Here is a 22982-nt window from a genome sequence, read left to right as displayed (position 1 = left end):
TGTCCAATTAAACGTGTAATTAATTATATATAAACACTCCATTGACCCACACGGTCCATTTAACAGTGTATTTAATGATGTATAAAACCACCATTTACCCACACTGTCTATTTAACAGCGAATTTAATGATATATAAACCCACCATTTACCCACACTCTCCATTTAACATTGTATTTAATGATATATGAACCCACCATTTACCCACACTGTCCACTTAACAGTGTATTTAATGATATTTCAACCCACCATTGACCCAAATTGTCCAATTACCAGTATATTTAATTATATGAATCATTCGTCTGAAGGTTTTGGTTCGAATGAATAAAACTCCGCTTCAATCAGCGATAGATTGAAACAAGCTGTGGAGGGAGAGTTCACATGAAGATAAATGTTGGGGATTGTTTGTTGACGCCGCTTCAGGCTGTGTCTCCGGCCCGAATGAATCCTCAATCCTGGTCAAAAAACAAGCGGGGAATTAGTGAGAAAGGGGGAAATATCGCAATCTATCCCAGGGATTGATTACAACAATCCCCCCCTCGGAATTATCAACACAATCTATCCCCGGGATTGATCACAGCAATCCGTCCCTCGGAATTATCACCACAATCTATCCCTGGGATTGATCACAGCAATCCGTCCCTCGGAATTATCACCACAATCTGTCCCTGGGATTGATCACAACAATCCATCCCTCGGAATTATCACCACAATCTGTCCCTGGGATTGATCACAACAATCCGTCCCTCGGAATTATCATCACAATCTGTCCTCAAACACTTTCTCTGTTCGGAAACTTTCAACCCGGGGAGGGGCTATGTATTACCGTCTGTGAACCTCCTCAAAATGTGAGCAATCCAATCTTCATATCAGGAATGATCCATTCCGGATTTAACAATGTAACTGGTGAATCTGCTGAATATTTACTATGATATTAAGCGGAACGGATAGGGTGGATAGAGAGAAACTCTTTTCGCTGGTTGGGGATTTTAGGAGTCGGGGGCACAGTCTAAAAATTAGAGCCAGACCTTTCAGGAGCGAGATTAGGAAACATTTCTACACACAAAGGGTTGTCGAAGTTTGGAGCGCTCTTCAGCAAATGGCTATTGATACTCGCTCAATTGCTAAATTTAAATCTGAGATAGATAGCTTTTTGGCAACCAAAGGTATGAAGGGATATGGGCCAAAGTCAGGTATGTGGAGTTAGATCACAGATCAGCCATGATCTTATCAAATGGCGGAGTAGGCACGAGGGGCTTGATGGCCAACTCCTGTTTCTCTGTTCCTTTGCTCCGAAATGTAACTTTGGAAAGTCAGTACTGATTCTCCCACTGATTGAGGTGATTGATGCTCAGCGGTAGTTTAATTCGGCGGTTAAATGGTTAATGTCCTCACCGACAGACACAGCCTCTCCTCAGCTCACTGACGAAACACTGGCTATTGGCCCAGGGTTGAAGCGCAAACATTAGAAAATCGATGGGTCTTCAGTAAACAATGTCCCTGAAGCAAATGTAACAATTTATTTCGAACCAAATATCTGTTTTACTGAACTGCCCTGGAACAAGAAGAGAAAAGGTAAAATGTACAACTGACTTTGTTCACAATTGACTTGGCAGCGAATTGTCAACCCGGTTCGATTTGATTCCACCAGAAGGGCCGCTCCCTGTTCTGAAACAAATGAGGAATGTTTGTGTTGAAATCCATCCTGATGTTTGGCAGTAGCTTTCATGGAGGGCGGAGCTCTGAATCTCACATAAGAAGGAGCAGATCAAACTCCCTAGTTTTGAACTGTTAAAATAAAGCAAAGAACTTGTACTCGATTGATTACAATGAAATAACAAGGATATAATTTGCAAAATCTGCACGGACATTGAGGGACGGAAAATCCTTGCGGAATCAAGGTAAGGCTAATGTGGTGTCAATGTCTTTTTTATTTAACTTTTTCTGCCTCATCCTCTTTTCCAAAGCCAATTTCCCGCGGTCAGATATGTTCCCCTGGCGAACGGAGCTCTCTAATCCTCGCGGATGGAAAAATTCACCAATTGTTCGCTCAGACACTGACTGAAGGCCCGCTATTTCACACAGCGAATTTCAGGGCTTATCCCTTTATGGACTCCACCAATCTCCCCACAGACACATTTTAAAGCGGTTACAGGACAGAAAGCAGGAACACGAACTCTGGAGATTTACACCTTCCTTGTCCAGCGGTGCCTACTTCCCATGTCAGGTGTGGGAAACTGTCCGTTTTATGCATTTATTTTTAACTGTGACACTGGTTCTTCTGACTCACTGAGCCGTTTTGTGCCTGGTACAATATATTGATTTGATCAAAGACTGATCGAACACACAGTTCAGCTCAGGAAAGGGTTAACACATTCGCAATGGCCGAATATTGCTCTCTGCCGGGCACCTGGAAAATCAGCCCATGGTTACCCGAGGCCGGACTGAAGGTGATCCAATCGCAGGATAGGAGCAAAGTAGGAGATAAATCTTGTTCCTGATTAATTATAATTAATTCGTGTCATGCGAATTAGATGGGGAGAATGGAGCAGGGACTACTGTTTTCTCTAAAATATCTTATTGAGGATGTTATTTGTTAAACTGGCTCAACTGAAGAAAGAGAGGCCTCTCCCTTCAGACAGAAACAAACTTCAGGAATGTTTTAACGGGAAACTTGTTCCGGGCTGAAACCATCTTTCACACAGATCGGTGCTTCCTGATCGATAACCTTGGTAATTTGAGAAGTTACTTTTAACATCAACAGGTAGGAGGGTCCGTTCACTAATCTTTACAAAAAAAGTAACAATTCAATTTACCAACAGTAGGTAGACCCATCACTAATCTTTATATGAAAAATAACAACTCAATTTACCAACAGTTGGTAGTCCCTTCGCTAATCTTTATATAAAATATAACTACTGAAATTACCAACAGGTAGGAGGGTCCATCACTAAACTATATATAAAAAATAAACAACGGAATTACCAACAGGTAGGAGGATCAATCATAATGTAAAAAGTAACTAGTCAAATTAACATGTTGAAGAGTCCATCACTAATCTTTAAAGAAAAACTAACAACTCAATTTACCAACAGAGGGTAGACCCATCACTAATCATAATATAAAAAGTAACGACTGAAATTACCAACAGGTAGCAGGGTACGTCACCAATTATTTATGTAAAAAGTAACCACTGAAGTTACCAAGAGGGTGGAGGGTCCATCATTAACCTTTAAAAGTAAAGTTACAACTTAATTTAACAACAGATGAGTGGGTCCATCATCAATCTTTATATAAGAAGTATCTACTGAAAAGATCAACAGGTTGGAGCGTCCATCACGACTCTTTGTATAAAAAGCAACTAATGAAATTACCAACAGGTATGAGTGTGCATCACTAATCTTTAATAAAAGTTACTACTGAAATTACCAACACGTAGCAGGGTCCATCACTAATATTTATATAAAAAGTAACAACTGAAATGATCAACAGGGAGGAGGGTCCATCACGAATCTTGATACAGAAAATAGCGACGCAAGTTACGAACAGGTAGCAGTGTCAATCACTAATCTTTGAATGAAAAGCAACTAATGAAATTACCAACATGAAGGAGTGTCCATCGCTAATCTTTATTAAAAAGTAACTACTGAAATTACAAACTGGTAGGGGGATCCATCACTAATCTTTATATGAAAAGCAACTACTCAAATTACCGATAGGTGGAAGATTCCATCACTAAACTTTACATAAAAAGTAACGACTGAAATTACCAACAGGTTGGAAGCTCCATCACTAACATTTATATAAAAAGTAACTACTCAAATTACAAACAGGAATGAGGGTCCATCATTAATCTTTATAGTAAAAGTCGGAGGGTCCAACACCAATCTTGATAGAAAAAGATACTACTGAAAATGCCAACAGGTCGGAGCATCCATCACTGATATTTATATAAATAGTAACTACTGAAATTACAAACAGGGAGGAGGGTCCATTAATTATCTTTATATAAAAAGAAACTACTGAAATTACCAACAGGTAGAAGAGAACATACAAATAATTATATAAAAAGTAACAACTCAATTTGCCAACAGGTAGGAGGGTCCATCACTAATCTTTATATAAAAAGTAACAACTGAAATTAACAACAGGGGGGAGGGTCCATCATTAATCTTCATAAGGAAAGTAACAAGTCAAATTACAAAAAGGTAGGAGGGTCTAACACCAATCTTTATATCAAAAGTTACTACTGAAAATGCCAACAGGTCGGAGCATCCATCACTGATCTTTATACAAATAGTAACTACTGAAATTACCAAGAGGGAGGAGGGTCCATTACTTATCCTTTTCTGAAAATAAACTACTGAAATTACCAACAGGTAGAAGAGTCCATACAATTCTTTATATAAAAATTAACAACTCAATTTACCAACTGGTAGGAGGGTCCATCACTAATCTTTATATAAAAAGTAACCACTGAAATTAACAACAGGTAGGAGGGTCCATCAATAATCTTTATATAAAAAGTAACTGTTCAAATTACCAATAGGTAGAAGAGTCCATCACGAATCTTCACATAGAAGGTAACTACTGAAATCACCAAAAGGGAGGAGGCTCCATCACTAATCTTGATATAAAAAGTAACCACTGAAATTACCAACAGTTAGAAGAGTCCATAGAAATCTTGATATAATAAAGTAACAACTCAATTTACCAACTGGTAGGAGGGTCCATCACTAATCTTTATACAAAAAGTAACGACTGAAGTTATCAACAGGGAGGTGTGTCCATCATTAATCTTCATATGGAAAGTAACAACTCAATTTACCAACTGAAAGGAGGGTCCATCACTAATCTTGATATGAAAAGTAACTACTGAAAATGCCAAAAGGTCGGAGCATTCATCCCTGATCTTTATATAAATAGTAACGACTCAAATTACCAACAGGTAGCAGAGGCCATACAAATCTTTATATAACAAGTAACAACTCAATTTACCAACTGGTAGGAGGGTCCATCACTAATCTATATATAAAAAGTAACCACTGAAATTAACAACAGGTAGGAGGGTCCATCACTAATCTTTATTTACAAAGTAACTGCTGAAATTACCAACAGGCAGGAGGGTCCATAAATTATCTTTATATAAAAAGTAACGATTGAAATTACGAACAGGGAGTAGAGCCCATCACTAATCTTTATACAAAATGTAACTACTGAATTACCAACAAGTAGAAGAGTCCATACAATAATTATATAAAATGTCACAAATCAATTTAACAAGTGGTAGGAGGGTCCATCACTAATCTTTACATAAAAACTAACGACTGAAATCACCAAAAGGGAGGAGGCTCCATCACTAAACTTTATCGAAAAAGTAACCACTGAAATTAACAACAGGGAGGAGGGTCCATCACTAATCTTTTATAAAAAATAACCACTGAAATTAACAACAGGTAGAAGGGTCCATCAATAATCTTTATATAAAAAGTAACTGTTCAAATTACCAAGAGGTGGAAGAGTCCATCACGAATCTTTACATAGAAAGTAACTACTGAAATCACCAAAAGGGAGGAGGCTCCATCACTAAACTTTATACAGAATGTAACCACTGAAATTACCAACAGGAATGAGGGTCCATCACTAATCTTGATATAAAAAGTAACCACTGAAATTACCAACAGTTAGAAGAGTCCATCGAAATCTTGATATAATAAAGTAACAACTCAATTTACCAACTGGTAGGAGGGTCCATCACTAATCTTTATACAAAAAGTAACGACTGAAGTTATCAACAGGGAGGTGTGTCCATCATTAATCTTCATATGGAAAGTAACAACTCAATTTACCAACTGAAAGGAGGGTCCATCACTAATCTTGATATGAAAAGTAACTACTGAAAATGCCAAAAGGTCGGAGCATTCATCCCTGATCGTTATATAAATAGTAACGACTGAAATTACCAACAGGTGGCAGAGGCCATACAAACCTTTATATGAAAAGTAACAACTCAATTTACCAACTGGTAGGAGGGTCCACCACTAATCTTTATATAAAAAGTAACCACTGAAATTAACAACAGGTAGAAGAGTCCATCACTAATCTTTACATAAAAAGTAACGACTGAAATCACCAACAGGGAGGAGGCTCCATCACTAAACTTTATATAAAATGTAACGACTGAAATTACCAACAGATTGGAGGCTCCATCACTAATCTTTATCGAAAAATTAACCACTGAAATTAACAACAGGGAGGAGAGTCCATCACTAATCTTTATATAAAAACGAACAACACAATTTACCATCCGGTAGGAGGGACCATCACTAATCTTTTATAAAAAGTAACCACTGAAATTGACAGCAGGGAGGAGGGTCCATCACTAAGCGTTATATAGAACGTAACTATTGAATTATCAACAAGTAGAAGAGACCATACTAATCTTTTGTTGAATATTAACAACTCAATTTACCATCTGGTAGGAGGGTCCATCACTAATCTTTATATAACACGTAACAACTGAAATTACGAAAAGGTAGGAGGGTCCATCACTAATCTTTAAGTATAAAGTAACAGCTGAAATTACCAACAGGTATGAAGGTCCATCACAAATTAAATATAAAAAGTAACTACTGAAATTTACAACATAGAGAAGGGTCGATCATTAATCTTTATATAAAACGTATCAACTCAATTTACCAACAGTTAGGAGGGTCCATCATATTTTTTGTCAAAAGAGTAACCACTGAAATTATCAACAGGTAGGAGGACCCATCACTAATCTTTATATAACACGTAACAACTGAAATTGCGAAGAGGTGGGAGGTTCCATCACTAATCTTTATGTATAAAGTAACGGTTGAAATTACCAATAGGTATCAAGGTCCATCACCAATCTTAATATCAAAAGTAACTACTGAAATTAACAACAGGGATGAGGGTCCATCACTAATCTTTCGATAGAATGTAACCACTGAAATTGCCAACAGGTAGGAGCATCCATCACTGATCTTTATATAAATAGTAACTACTGAAATTGCCATGCGGGAGGAGGGTCCATTACTTATCTTTATATAAAAAGTTACTACTGAAATTACCAATAGGTAGATGAGTCTATACTAATCATTATATAAAAATTAACAACTCATTTAACCAACTGGTAGGAGGGTCCATCACTAATCTTTATATAATACGTAACAACTGAAATTACGAAGAGGTAGGAGGTTCCATCACTAATCTTTATGTATAAAGGAACGATTGAAATTACCAATAGGTATCAAGGTCCATCACTAATCTTTATATAAAAAGTAACTAGTGAAATTTACAACAGAGAGGTGGGTCGATCATTAATCTTTATATAAAACGTATCAACTCAATTTTCCAACAAGTAGGAGGGTCCACCATATTTTTGTATGAAGAGTAACTACTGAAATTATCAACAGGTAGGAAGGTCCATCACGAATCTTATTGTAAAAAGCAACAACTGAAAATACCAAAAGGGAGGAGGGCCCATCACTAATCTTTATTTAAGAAGTGACAACTCACATTTCCAACGTGTAGCAGGGTCAATCACTCATCTTCATATGAAAAGTAACTACTGAAATTAACAACAGGATGGAGGGTCCTTCACTCATATTTCTATGGAATGTAACCACTGAAATTATCGACCGGTCGGAGGGTCCAACACCAATCTTTAGATAAAGAGTAACTATTGAAAATGCAAACAGGTCGGATCATCCATCACTGATCTTTACATAAATAGTAACTACTGAAATTACCAACAGGGAGGAGGGTCCATTACTTATCTTTATATAAAAAGTAACGACTGAAATTACCAACAGGTAGAAGAGTCCATACTAATCTTCATATAAAAAGTAACAACTCGATTTACCATCTGGGAGGAGTGTCCATCACTAATCTTTATACAAAAAGTAACTGCTCAAATTACCAATAGGTAGAAGAGTCCATCACTAATCTTTACATAAAAAGTAACTACTGAAATCACCAAAAGGGACAAGGCTCCATCATTCAACTTTATATAAAATGTAACTGCTGAAATTGCCAACAGATTGGAGGCTCCATCACTAATCTTTATATAAAACATAACTACTGAAATTACCAACAGGAATCAGGGTCCATCACTAATCTTGATATAAAAAGTAACCACTGAAATTAACGAAAGGGAGGAGAGTCCAGCACTCATCTTTTTCTAAAAAATAACAACGCAATTTGCCATCTGGTAGGAGGACACATCATTCATCTTTATATAAAAAGTAACCACTGAAATTAACGACAGCGAGGAGGGTCCATCACTAATCTTAATACAAAAAAGTAACGACTGAAATTAGCAACAGGGAGGAGGGTCCATCACTAATCTTTATATAGAATGAAACTACTGAATTATCAACAAGTGGAAGTGTCCATACTAATCTTTTGTTAAAAAATAACAACTCAATTTGTCATCTGGTATGAGGGTCCATCATTAAACTTCAAATAAAAACTGAAATTAACAACAGAGAGGAGCGTGCATCATTTATCTATACAAAGCATGTAAACAATGAAATTACCAGGAGGCAGGAGGGTCCATCACTAATCTTTATATAACACGTAATAACTGAAATTACGAAGAGGTAGGAGGCTCCATCACTAATCGTTATGTGTAAAGTAACTGCTGAAATTACCAACAGGTATGAAGGTCCATCACTAATCATTATATAAAAAGTAACAACTCAATTTACCAACTGGTAGGAGGGTCCATGACTAATCTTTATGTATAAAGTAACTGCTGAAATTACCAACAGGTATCAAGGTCCATCACTAATCTTTATGTAAAAAGTAACTACAGAAATTTACAACAGGGAGGAGGGTCGATCCTTAATCTTTACATAAAACTCATCAACTCAATTTACTAACAGGTAGGAGAGTCCATCATATTTTTGTACAAAGAGTAACCACTGATATTACCAAAAGGCCTGAGGGCACATCACTAATCTTTATTTAAAAAGTGGCAACTCACATTTCCAACGGGTAGCAGGGTCCATCACTAATCTTTATATAAAAAGTAACTGCTGAAAGTAACAACAGGGTGGAGGGTCCATCACTAATATTTCTATAGAATGTAACCACTGAAATTACCAACAGGTAGGAGGGTCCAACACCAATCTTTATATGAAAAGTTACTACTGAAAATGCCAACAGGTCGGAGCATCCATCACTGATCTTTATATAAAAATTAACGACTGAAATTAACAACAGGTTGGAGAGTCCATCACTAATCTTTACATAAAAAGTAACTACTCAAATCACCAACAGGGAGGAGGGTCCATCACGAAACATTATATAAAATGTAACTACTGAAATTACCAACAGATTGGAGGCTCTATCACTAATCTTTGTATAAAAAGTAATCACTGAAATTAACAACAGGAAGGAGGGTCCATCACTAATCTTCTTTAAATGTAACGAATGAAATTAGCAACATGGAGGAGGGACCATCACTAATCTTTATATAGAATGTAATTACTGAATTATCAACAAGTAGAAGAGTCCAAACTCATCTTTTATTAAAAACTAACAACTCAATTTACCATCTGGTAGGAGAGTCCATAATTAATGTTTAAATAAAAACTGAAATTAACAACAGAGTGGAGCATGCATCATTTATCTCTATAAAGCATGGAAACAATGAAATTACCAAGAGGTAGGAGGGTCCATCCCAAATCTTTATATTACACGTAACAACTGAAATCACGAAGAGGTAGGAAGGTCCATCACTAATCTTTATGTCCAAACTAACTGCTGAAATTACCAACAGGTATGAAGGTCCATCACTAATCTTTATATTAAAATTAACCACAGAAATTACCAAAAGGGAAGAGTGTCCAACACTAATCCTTATATAAGAAGTAACTACTCAAGTAACCAAGAGGTAGGAGGGTCCATCACTACTTTCCATATCGGAAGTAACCACTGCATTACCAAGAGGTAGGAGTGTCAATCACTCGTCTTGATATGAAACGTAACAACTCAAATTACCAACACGGAGGAGGGTCCATCATTAATTATTGAATAAAAAGTAGCAACTGAAATTACCTACAGGTTGGAGGGTCCATCACTAATCCTTATATAAAAAGTAGCTACTCAAATTTCCAACAGGAAGTAGGGACCATTATTAATCGTTTTATGAAAAGTAACTATTGAAATTACCAACAGGCAGAAGGGTCCATCACTTATCTTTATATAAAAAGTAACTACTGAAATTGCCAGCAGGGAGTAGGGTCCATCATTAATCTTTATAAGAAAAGTAACTACTGAAATTACGAACAGGGAGTGGAGTCCATCACGAATCTTTATATAAAATGTAACGACTGAATGACCAACAAGTAGAAGAGTCCATACAATCATTATATGAAAAGTAACAACTCAATTTACCAAGTGGTAGGAGGGTCTATCACTAATCCTTATATAAAAAGTAACTACTGAAATTTACAACAGGGAGGAGGGTCGATCATTAATCTTTATATAAAACGTATCAACTCAATTTTCCAACGGGTAGGAGGGTCCATCATATTTTTTATATAAAGAGTAACTGAAATGACCAAAAGGCAGGAAGGCCCATCACTAATCTTTATTTAAAAAGTGACAACTCACATTTCCAACGGGGAGCAGGGTCCATCACCAATCTTTATATAAAAAGTATCTGCTGAAATTAACAACAGGGTGGTGGGTCCAGCCCTAATATTTCTATAGAATGTAACCACTGAAATTACCAACAGGTAGGAGGGTCCAACACCAATCTTTATATAAAACGTTACTACTGAAAATGCCAAAAGTTCGGAGCATCCATCACTGATCTTTATATAAAAATTAACTACTGAAATTAACAACAGATAGGAGGGTCCATCACTAATCTTTATATAAAAAGTAACTAATCAAATTGCCAATAGGTAGAAGAGTCCATCACTAATCTGTACATAAAAAATAACTACTGAAATCACCAACAGGGAGGAGGGTCCATCACTAATCTTCATATGAAAATCAACGACTGAAATTACCAACATGTCGGTGGGTCCATCATTCATCTTTATACAAGAAGAAACTACTGAATTTACAAACAAGGAAGAGGGTTCATCACTAATCTTTATTTTAAAAAACATCTTCTGAAATTACCACCTTGCAGGTGGGTCCATCACTAATTTTCATATAAAAAGTAACTATTGAAATTATCAAAAGGGAGGAAGGTCCATCACTAATTTACATAAAGTGTAACTGCACAATTTAATCTTGTTATTATATTAGTCCCAGCGAATAACTTCAACTATAGTTTGATGAAACTACTAACTGAGATTAATCGCGTTTACATTTCCACAGTGTGGAAAGGATAATACAGTGACTGATAGTTTGATTAGTTGCTCTTGCCTGTGTGCACACACAGAAGGAGGCACACGCACACGAGGAGAATTATGATTTTAAAATTGCCGTCAAATCTACAACTTATATATTTGTGGTGTTTGCTGAGATTGTAAGACCCCGAAGAATAATCCAAAAATAAATGTGCAGCATCTGTTTAAAGTTACACAATTCATAACATTATACATTAGTGTTCAATTAGTAAAATTCCTAACCTCCTACAGTGCTCATTAGTCAGGTGCTGATACCATGAGAGATAAGGTAAATATATTCAAAAGGAAGTACCAACCAAAACGCATCTCCCTGAACACACGGACAATGTCACTACCCATCGAGAGCAGAGAAATCACACCCAGCTCCATATTGTGTTTGTCGATAATTATCAGGTTCACAAAATAAAAGAATTTAATATAAAAACTCAACAAATCAAAAGAATTAAAAAAACAAATCTGTGAATAAAATAATACAATAGCGCCAGACTGAGTAAAACTGAGTGAAGGATCATTTAATTCATCACCTCGCTCCATATCACCCTTCAGAATATTCACTACCTCAGGAATAAGTTTGGTGCTGGCCTGCACTGCAAGTAAATCTTACCAACTGGTGCTCCCACTGCAGAATTTCGGACATCTCGAACTGGGTTGTGGAAATCAGCGGGACTCATTGAGTTTCACTGGGCAGCTGTCTGTGCCGCACCTGATGTGGAGAGTTGATCGTAACAGTCGAGAAGTGCCCGATCCAAGAACTAACAGCTTTGTACTGCTGGGGAAGGAGAGACTTCATATCACATTTAACAAGCCAACGTTCCTCCCTCTCATTTTAATATTTCAGTCTAACCTTCCTTTAATATACTTATTACAGAGCATCAAAATCTTGGAATGCCTGTCACCACCATGGCTGAAGGTCCAAACCGGGGAGAAGATCCAACATCATCAACAAGAATGAGAATAGACACCGGTAGGTTCAGAACAATCTTTAAAATATCAATTGTGTCCGGATAAAGGGTCCAGATCATGAAAAATATCCTGTTGTTCAAACAGGAAGAAGAAACCGAGCATATAGTGTGTAGATAAAAGAATGTGAGTGACCATCTACCGGGCCAGTGCAGTCACAGTTGGAGGGATCTCAGTATTGGAACTGTCCAATAAACACCTGATGTTATGGACTGTAAGGCGGATAGAAACAGTCACTCAGATTGGTCTTCCTGAGTAACAGTGTGAAACCAGGGAGCAGTGGGAGGCAGCCCGAGTGGGAGATAGGTGAGAGGAGGTGGGGTACAGGAATAGGAGAGCGAGAGTGGTGCGAGATTCTATTGTCAGGGGAATAGACAGACTCTTCTGCAGAGCTGAGCAGGTCCAAGTGATACGTTGCCGCCCTGGTGCCAGGGGGAAGAACTTCCTGGAACAGGTGGGACCATCTCTGGAAAGGAACGGAGAGCGGAAAATAGTCATGGTCGGAATCAATAACACGGTTCGAATTACGTTTATAAAGGGAATATTCAAATTTGAGCTCTGGACTGAAAAGCATGGCCACAGGTTGGTGATCTCCGAATTGTTGTGCACTGGGCCCTCACTGAGGACAACATGACGCTGGTGAATATGTGGCAGGAGGGCTGGAGCAGGAGTGAAGGCTTCATGTTCTTAGGACACGAGGGAGAGTTCAGGAAGAAGGGAACGGACGGTTACGATCTCAACCAACCAACAAAAACGGTTTGACAGACTGGGTGTATGGAGCAGTGGGAGGGTTTCACCTGATAAGACTGGAGCGTGTGAAATATCCGGAACTGAGACAAGAGAGTGGAAATAATAAAACTGTTGGAGCAGGAACAGAAGATTTATGAATTTTTGAAAAGAGATTACCATGAAAAAAGGAAGGAGTTTTTTGAAGTAGTGACAGAAGATGTAACTTGATATCTAAAAATTAAAAAAAACGAGAACGTGTCAACATTCCAGTGAATTGGAGTTCAGATTGTGTGTTATGTCTGTGAATCTAAAAATCATTCCAAACACGTTTGGAAAGTTAGACTCTTGAGGGATGTGATATGGTATCGATCAGACAGGGCTGGATTGGATGAACTTTTGGCGAGATACAAAATATTGCCTACAGTTTCTAAAAATGATGGCAGATATGAAAATGATGGTTTCAAAGAATCAACGTATCGCAGTATCAAACTATTGACAGTAAAAGTATTCCATACAAAGATGTCGATACAGCATCTTCAGCGAGAGTGAGGAGGGTGTGGAGCCATATTTCGAGACAACTGTCGAGAAGGATTTGGCTCTGAATGTAATAGCCGAGGTGGATTAGTCACTGAGCTCAGAGATAACGTACCCGAGGCTGTTAAAGGAAGTCAGAGAACAGATAGGAGGGACTCTGACCATATTTTTTCAAAACTCACAATTTTTGAACACGCAATTGTTAATGAAAATATCCAGGTGGACTGAAAGAGACCAAGTACTGTCTGTGTTAAAACAGGGAGAATGTGGCAATCAGATAACCAGAGACTTATTAGACAACGTGAGAGGGGAGAGATACAAAAGGGTCCAGAGGGTCCAGAGGGGCAATTTTTTCACTCAAAGGGTGGTGAGTGTCTGGAACGAGCTGCCAGAGGCAGTAGTAGAGGCGGGTACAATTTTGTCTTTTAAAAAGCATTTGGACAGTTACATGGGTAAGATGGGTATAGAGGGATATGGGCCAAGTGCAGGCAATTGGGACAAGCTTAGTGGTATAAACTGGGCGACATGGACATGTTGGGCCGAAGGGCCTGTTTCCATGTTGTAACTTCTATGATTCTATGATTCTATGATTCTATAACGTCATTTGTGGGCAAACTTCTCGAATCTGTAATTTCACGTCGAATCATTTATGATTCAGTGAAGGCTGGAACGGATTATCTGCAGACATTTGACATTGTAGTTGACAAATTTGATACAGCCTTATTGAGACGTGACTACATAGATAAATGGATTGTAACACATGCGGTATATATGAGTTTTCAGAAGGTATTTGATAACGTGGCTCACAGGAGGCGGCACCCGTTTGGTGTAAGAGGAAATTTAACCGCCCGGATGGAAGGTCGATAATATGTTTAGTTTTCTCCATTGTTGTTCACAGACCGAACACTGCGATCACTGAGGTCTTGACAAAGTCTGCCGGTTAACAACTGTTCCAGTTGACGAAATTCTATCGAGACAGACGAGAACAGGCAGTTGAAGAAGGGGTGGACGGAGTCAGCTCGTTGTCAACACACGAGTGACATTTCAGTGGACAAGAACATCGGGTAAGTGGGAGGGGAACGTGATGAGTTTGCATTATTTAAACATTACAGAACCAACAGGATATCAGAGCTGGTTGTCGTGGTCCATATTGGTACCAACGATATAGGTAAAAAAGGGATGAGGTCTGGAAGGTGAATTTAAGGAGTTAGCCGATAAATTAAAAAGCAGGACTTCAAAGTTAGTGATCTCAGGATTCGTACCGGTGCCACGTGCTATTGAGTATAGGAACAGGAGAATAGACAGGTTGAATGCGTGGCTGCAGGGATGGTGTAGGAGGGAGGGATTCCGATTCCTGCGACATTGGGACCGGTTCTGGGGAAGGTGGGACCTGTACAAGCGTGACGGGTTACACCCGAGCAGGACCGGGACCAATGTCCTCGCGGGGGTTTTTGCGAGTGCTGTTGGGGAAGGTTTAAACTAGAGTGGCAGGGGGATGGGAATCTGAGCGCGGAGTCAGAAGGGAATAAAATTGAAAGCAGCAAGAGAGGGGAAGACCCAGGGGAAATCTACAATACAAATAGGACAAACAGTTGTTCAAGAACAAGTGAGAGGGAAAAGCGTAGAGCAGCGGAAAGGAAGTGTACGACAGATTAATTAACAACGAGAAAGCGTATGGCGATTAACACAGCATCAAAGCTGTGGCAGGGGGTTGGGAACCTGAGCAGGGAGACAGAGGAAAGCTTGTCAGGAAGGGGCACAATGTATGGAGTAAAAGGTAAAGTGTTAAAAAAGGAAAAAGCTGGAACTACGTGTCACAAAACATATTTGAAAGTTCTTTATCTGAAAGCACGTAGCATTCGTAACAAAATGGACGAGTTAACGGCACAAATAACTACGTATGGGTATGATCTTGTGGCTATTACAGAAACATGGCTGCACGGTGACAACGACTGGGAATTAAATATGGCAGGGTATTTAACAATCCGGAAGGACAGGCAGGAAGGAAGGGGATGTGAGGTGGCTATGATAATAAAGGAAGCAATCACTGTAATACAGAGAAATGATATTGGAACAAAGGATCAGGATAATGAAACAGTTTGGGTGGAGATCAGGATTAATAAGGGGAAAAGAACACTAGAGGGCGTAGTATATAGGCCTCCAAATGGTAGCAACTCTGCTGGAAGAAGTATTAATCAGGAAATAGTCGGGGCATGTAACAAGCGAACAGCTATAAGTATGGGGTATTTTAACTATCAAATTAACTGGACAAATCAAATTGGGCAGGGCAGCCTTGAGGAAGAGTTTATTGAGTGTATTCGGGATGGATTTCTTGAGCAGTCTGTAACTGAACCTACAAGTGGGCAAGCAACCTTGGACCAATCCTGTGTAATGAGCCAGGATTAATTAATAATGTCCTAGTGAAGGATCCCCTTGGAATGAGTGACCATAACATGGTTACATTCCATATCCAAGTAGAGAGTGAGAAGATTGGTTCTCAAACAAGCGGACTGAGCTTGAATAAAGGAGACTATGATGGTATGAGAGCGGAATTGATTAAAGTGGACTGGGAAAATAGATTAAAGTGTAAGGCGGTACATGAGCAATGGTGTTCATTCAAGGAGTTATTTTACAACTTTCAAAAAAATATATATTCCACTGAGGAAAAAAGGGTGTAAAAAAATGATAGCCATCCGTGGCGAAGTAAAGAAATTAAGGATAGTATCCGACTAAAAGCAAGGACATATAAGGTAGCCAAACTTAGTGAGAGGATAGAAGATTGGGAAGTCTTCAAAAGACAGCAAAAAGTAACTAAAGGATTGATTAAGAAAGGGAAGATAGATTATGAAAATAATTTAGCTAAAAAATATAAAAACAGATAGCAAGAGATTCTATTGTTATATCAATAGAAAAAGGGTGGCTAAGGCAAACGGGGGTCTCTTAGAGGATGAGACGGGGAAATTAATGGTGGGAAACATGGAGATGGCAAAAATGCTGAACAAATATTTTGTTTCAGTCTTTGCGGTAGAGGACACTAAGAATATCCCAACACTGGACAAACCGGCGGCTCGAGGCGGGGAGGAGCGAAATACGATTAAAGTCACCAAGGAATTGGTACTCAGTTAATTAATGGGACTCAAGGCGGATAAATCCCCTGGACCTGATGGCTTACATCGGAGGGTCTTGAGGGAAGTGGCAGTAAGGATTGTGGATGCTTTGGTAATAATTTTCTAAAATACACTGGACTCGGAAAAGGTCCCGGAAGATTGGTAAACTGCTAATGTAATACCTTTATTTAAAAAGGGTAGTAGGCAGAAGGCTGGAAATTATATACCAGTTCGCCAAACATCTGTGGTTGGTAAAATTTTGGAGACAGCAGCAGAACATTTGGATAAACATAATTTAATAGGACAAAGTCAGCATGGCTTTACGAAGGGGAATTCATGTCTGACAAATTTGCTTCAGTTCTTTGAGGTCATAACGTACAGGGTGGATGAAGGGGAACCAATGGACATAATGTATTTAGACTTCCAGAAGGCATTCGACAAGGTGCCACATAAAAAATTATTGATCAAGATAAAGAATCACTGGATTGGTGGTAATATTCTGGAATCGGTGGTGATTGGTTACCTAACAGGTAGCAGAGAGTTAGGATAAATGGTTCATTCTCGGACTGGCAACCAGTAGCCAGTGGTGTTCCGCAGGGGTCGGTGCTGGGTCCCCAATTCTTTACAATCTATATTAACGATTTGGAGGCTGGCACCGAGTGTAACGTATCAACGTTTGCAGATGATACAAAGATGGGAGGGAAAGTGGAGACTGAGGAGGACATAAAAAACCGATAGGGGGATATAGACAGGCTTGGTGAGTGGGCGGAGATTTGGCAGATGGAATACAATATTGGAAAATGTGAGGTTATGCACTTTGGCAGGAAAAATCAGAGAACAAGTTATTATCTTAATGGCGAGAAACTGGAAAGTACTGCAGTACAAAGGGATCTGGGGGTCCTCGTGCAAGTAAATCAAAAAGTTCGTATGAAGGTGCAGCAGGTGATCAAGAAGGCCAACGGAATGTTGGCTTTTATTGCTAGGGGGATAGAATATAAAAACAGGGAAGTATTGCTGCAGTTATATAAGGTATTGGTGAGACCGCACCTGGAATACTGCATACAGATTTGGTGTCCATACTTAAGAAAAGACATACTTGCTCTCGAGGCAGTACATGGAAGGTTCAATCGGTTAATCCCGGGGATGAGGGGGTGGACATATGAGGAGAGGTTGAGTAGATTGGGACTCTACTCATTGGAGTTCAGAAGAATGAGAGGCGATCTTATTGAAACATATAAGATTGTGAAGGGTCTTGATCGGGTGGGTGCTGGAAGGATGTTCCCAAGGATGGGTGAAACTAGAACTAGGGGGCATAATCTTCGAAAAAGGGGCTGCTCTTTCAAAACTGAGATGAGGAGAAACTTCTTCACTCAGAGGGTAGTAGGTCTGTGGAATTTGCTGCCCCAGGATGCTGTGGAAGCTACATCATTGAATGAATTTAAAACAGAAATCGACAGTTTCCAAGAAGTAAAGAAATTAGGGGTTCCGGGAAGCGGCCAGGAAATTGGATATGAATTTATATTTGAGGTTTGGATCAGATCAGCCATGATCTTATTGAATGGCGGAGCAGGCTCGAGTGGCCGATTGGCCTACTCCTGCTCCTATTTCTTATGTTCTTATGTAACTTAGAATCATAGAAGGTAACAGAAGAGAAACAGGCCAAACGGTAAAGAAATGGATCAAACTGCAATTATAGTGAATTTGAAACAATGAAAGGCAGTGGTGAAAATACCCAGCGGATCGGTCAGTATCTGTACAAAGGACAGGGTAATGGTTCGGATACAACTCTTGAGTGGACGGAAAACAAAGTAAAACAGTTTTTGTGGAACTGGGAAAAGGGCAGATCGGAGGCGACAAACAGGAGTTCGAGGGAATTTCATGAGTTGACTGAACTGGAATGTCCTTCAGGAAATTAAGGAACTGAGAGGTGACAAAAATTCCCTGCGGAGTAAATGAGAGACATTTCAAGAACAAAAATGTTAAAATGGTGAAAATGTCAAAGATCCGAACAGGGAAACTAACCAAACAAAGTGTGGAGAGCGCGAAACCGAAGCCGTGGAGGGTTTTATTCTCCACCATTCATCACCGGGGGTTAATACTACCTTCAGCGGACTCACAATCCGGGCAGTAGAACTTGCGGAGGAGCGTCACTCCCCGGGAGAGCACTTTAGGAAATTTCATGCCATCAGCCCATAAAATGCTGTCAATTACTTTTAATGGAATCCAGGTAAATAGAAGTGAAAATGTGGCAGGGTTGGAATGGACGGGCGATCTGACACCTCCTGCTGAAGGTGGAAATCTCGGCAATCGAGTCACAGAGTCATGGTAAAGAGGAGCAGGAGTCGGCCATTCGGCCCTTCGAGCCGACTCCGCCATTCAATAGGATCATGGCTGGTCCTCGATCTCAATACCATATTCCCGCTTGCAGAAGTTATTACAGTCTGCTTTTTTGTTCCATGCAAGTAATCTATTTTTCCCTCTTAATCAATGTTTCTGTGCGCAATATAGCGCTGATATTACTGACTGTATCTGTGCGCAGTATAACGCTGATATTACTGACTGTATCTGTGTTGCTTGTCGAGCTGATATTACTGAAAGTGTCTGTGCTCAATATAGCGCTGATATTACTGACAGTGCTTGTACTGAATTTGGAGCTGATATTGCTGACAGTATCTATGCTGATACTATACAGCTTAATGATGACAGTATTTGTGAGAATTATAGGGTTCTTACACTGACGGTGTCTGTTTTGATTCCATAGCTGGTATTACTGACAGTATCTGTGCTTAATATAGGGCTGATATAACTGACTCTACCTCTGCTCAATATAGCCCTGTTATTACTGACAGGACCCCTGCTCAATATAGGGCTCATGATTCTGGCACTATCTGTGTTGATGAAAGAGCTGGTGTGATAAAAATATTCATTCAATTACATAGAATTGTACAGCTCAGGAACAGCCCATTTTGCCCAACAGGTCTTTGACTGGATTTATGCTCCACACGAGCGTTCTCCCACATACTTCCTCGCACCTTATCAACTGATATTTCTATTGCTCGCCCCCTCACGTATTTAACTGTCTTCCCCTGAAATGCATCTGCACTTTTCGCCTCAACCATTCCATGTGGTAACGAGTTGCACATTCTCACCACTCTCTGAGTAAGCTGTATCTCCTGAATACTATCTTGGATTCATCAGTAATATTTGAAATGCATTGACTCTAGTTTTGGACTGCCCTCGAGGGGAAACATCTTCTCTTGGTCTACCCTAAGGAATCCCTTCCGAATATAAAAAAAAATCTATCAGGTCATCTATCAGTCTTCTCCTTAACAGCCACAGCCTGTTCAGTCTCTCCTGATATTGTTACAGAAATAATGCATTAAACAAGTAACGACAGGAATGAAAGGAAAGCAATGCCGGACAGGAACAATCCAGGCCATGATCTTCTCCCTTAGGACCGGATTAATGCAGGCAATCTCGTCACAATAAGAACATAATAACATAAGAAATAGGAGCAGGAGTAGGCCAATCGGCCCCTCGAGCCTGCTCCGCCATTCAATAAGATCATGGCTGATCTGATCCTAACCTCAAATCTAAATTATGTCCAATTTCCTGTCCGCTCCCCGTAACCCCTAATTCCCTTTACTTCCAGGAAACTGTCTCCAAATATAGAGCACAGTTTAATTCTGACTGGACACAGGTTGGAACAGTGGGTCTGTTCACTAAACTATATTTAACAAAGTTTATCTTCGATTCTCTCGCATCGATTATCTGATCTTTACTACCCTGGAATTCTGCGAAGTTCACCACACGGATTGCAGCGCTTCAAGAAGGCGGCTCACCACCACCTTCTCAAGGGCAATTCGGGATGGGCAATAAATGCCGGCCCTGCCAGCGATGCCCACATCCCATGAACGAATAAGAAAAATAAAGAACAGATGGAGCTCAGCCTTAAATAAAACCAGCCAGTCACAGCACATTTGGTTCGGGTGCAGTGCAGACACATCCGTCCGAGGAGAAAGTAAAGCCACCCAAAGCGAGACTTCCATGGATGACTAAAGGGATAGAACTTAAAATTAAACAGGAAACGGAGGCTCATGGCGAATATAAGGTTCATAATACAGTTGAGAACCAGGCTGAATACAGAAAGAAGAGAGGAGATCTAAAGAAAAGGGAATAAGAGGAGCAAAAAGACAGATTAAATAGTAACTTTCAAAGGGGAATTGAATAAAAAACTTGAAGGGAAAAATTTACAGGGCAATGGGGAAAGAGCAGGGGAAAGGGACTAATTGGATAGCACTTTCAAAAAGCCAGCACAGGCATCAAGGGCCGAATGGACTCTTCCTGTGCTGTAATTACTGTGATACTACGATACACCCATTTAAAGGCAACGTTCAAACCATCCAGTGATGAAGCCATTGTGCAGAATTTATGGTTAACCTTCACATTCACCAAATGCCGGAATTCATAATCCAGCACATAAACGAACATAGGAACAGGAGTAGGCCATTCAGCCCCTCGATTCTGTTCTCCCATTTAATTAGATCATGGCTGCTCTGTACCTGAATTCTATTCACCTGCCCTTTATTCCATTTCGCTTGATAACCTTACCTCAAAAAAACTGCCGCTTTCAGTCTTCAAAATTTCAGTTGATCCAAAATCCATAACCTATCGAAGGAAGGAATTCCACATTTCCAGTAAACTTTGTGCGAAAAAGTGCGTCACAGTTTCACTCCTGAACGGCCGAGCGCTAATTTTAATATTGTGCCTCTTTGTCCTGGACTCCTCCATCAGAGGAAATGCCTTCTCTGTATCTAATGATTGTAAAGTATTATAGTTTGGTTCGTAAAAAAAGGGTCACATGCTGCTTGGATAATAAGTTTCTAAATAGGGTTGAGGAGCAGAGGGTTCTGGTGGTACAGATATAGAAATCACTAGCTGTCGCGATGCAGCTTAATAAGGCCACAAAAAAGCAAATCAAGCACTGAATATTTTTCTAGACTTGTTCAGCAGAGAAGTTAAGTTTAGTTTGTACAGAACCTCGATTAGGCCACACTTGGATTATTGTGAACAGTTCTGGCCTCCATATTATAAAAAAAGGATATAGAGGCACTGGAGAAGGTGCAAAACATAATTACTTGGATGATACCAGAACTGAGAACGTATACCTGTCAGGAAAGATTGAGCAACATGGGGCTCTTTTCCATTGCAAAAGGAAGATGGAGTGGTGGCCTGTGAGAGGTCTTTAAGATTATGTAAGAGTTTGAGAGTAAAGACGTAGTGAACTTGTTTCCACTTGCCGGAGAAACCAGAACTCTGGACCATAAATATAAGATAGTCACGAATAAATCCAATATGGAATTCAGCAGGAATGTTGTTAACCAGAGAGTGGTTGGAATATGGAACTCACTACCACAAGGAGTAGTTGAGGCGAGTGGCATTTAATGGAAGTTAAATATAGTCATTGAGGCGAAAGGAATAGAGGGGTATGCTGATAGGGGGAGATGAAGGGAGGAGGTTCGTGTGGAGCATGGACCTTTTCTGCCGAATGACCTGTTTCTGTGCTGTACGTTCTTTAAAATTCGAAATAATTGCTTGTGGAATCCTTTTATCATTTTAGAAATTTCATTTAATGCACTCTGACTACATGTGTCTCCGGCCCGAATGAATCTTCAATACTTGTCAACAAACATGGGCGGGGTGGGGGGGATTAGAGAGAAATGGGGACATATCGCAATCTGTCCCTGGGATTGATCACGACAATCCGCCCCTCGGAATTATCACCACAATCTGTCCCCGGGATTGATCGCAACAATCCGTCCCTCGGAATTATCACCACAATCTGTCATCAAAATCTTTCTCTCTGCGGAAACTTCCAACCCGGGGAGGGGCTATTTATTACTGTCTGTGAAGCCCCTCAAAATGAGGGCAATCCAATCTTTGCACCAGGAATGGTCCATTCCGGATTTAGCAATGTAACTGGTGTATCTGCTGAATTTTTACTGTGATCAATTTAACTGTTAAAAATCAGTACTCATTCCCACATTGAATGAGGTGATTGATGCTCAACGATAGTTTAATTCGGCGGTTAAATGGTTAATGTACTCTCTTACAGAAACAGTCTCTCCTCAGCTCACTGACGAAACACTGGCTCTTGGCCCCAGGGTTGAAGCGCAAACATTAGAAAATCGATGGATCTTCAGTAAACAATGTCCCTGATGCAAATATAACCATTTATTTCTAACAAAGTAT

General features: G+C 39.6%; 1 long non-coding RNA gene across 1 annotated transcript; it reads left to right on the top strand.

Moving 5' to 3' along the window:
- The first annotated feature begins 1669 nt into the window (after positions 1–1669).
- On the top strand, positions 1670–22944 carry LOC137313902 (uncharacterized). Its single transcript, XR_010961118.1, has 4 exons — positions 1670–1899; positions 12269–12364; positions 14522–14687; positions 22846–22944. It is a non-coding gene; the product is annotated as an uncharacterized lncRNA (long non-coding RNA).
- The last annotated feature ends 38 nt before the right edge of the window (positions 22945–22982 follow it).

The sequence above is a fragment of the Heptranchias perlo genome, unplaced genomic scaffold (assembly GCF_035084215.1).
Source record: "Heptranchias perlo isolate sHepPer1 unplaced genomic scaffold, sHepPer1.hap1 HAP1_SCAFFOLD_49, whole genome shotgun sequence".
NCBI classification, from domain to species: domain Eukaryota; kingdom Metazoa; phylum Chordata; class Chondrichthyes; order Hexanchiformes; family Hexanchidae; genus Heptranchias; species Heptranchias perlo.
The sequence above is the reverse complement of the archived record's forward strand: the minus strand, read 5'-3'. Positions and strand labels throughout refer to the sequence as shown.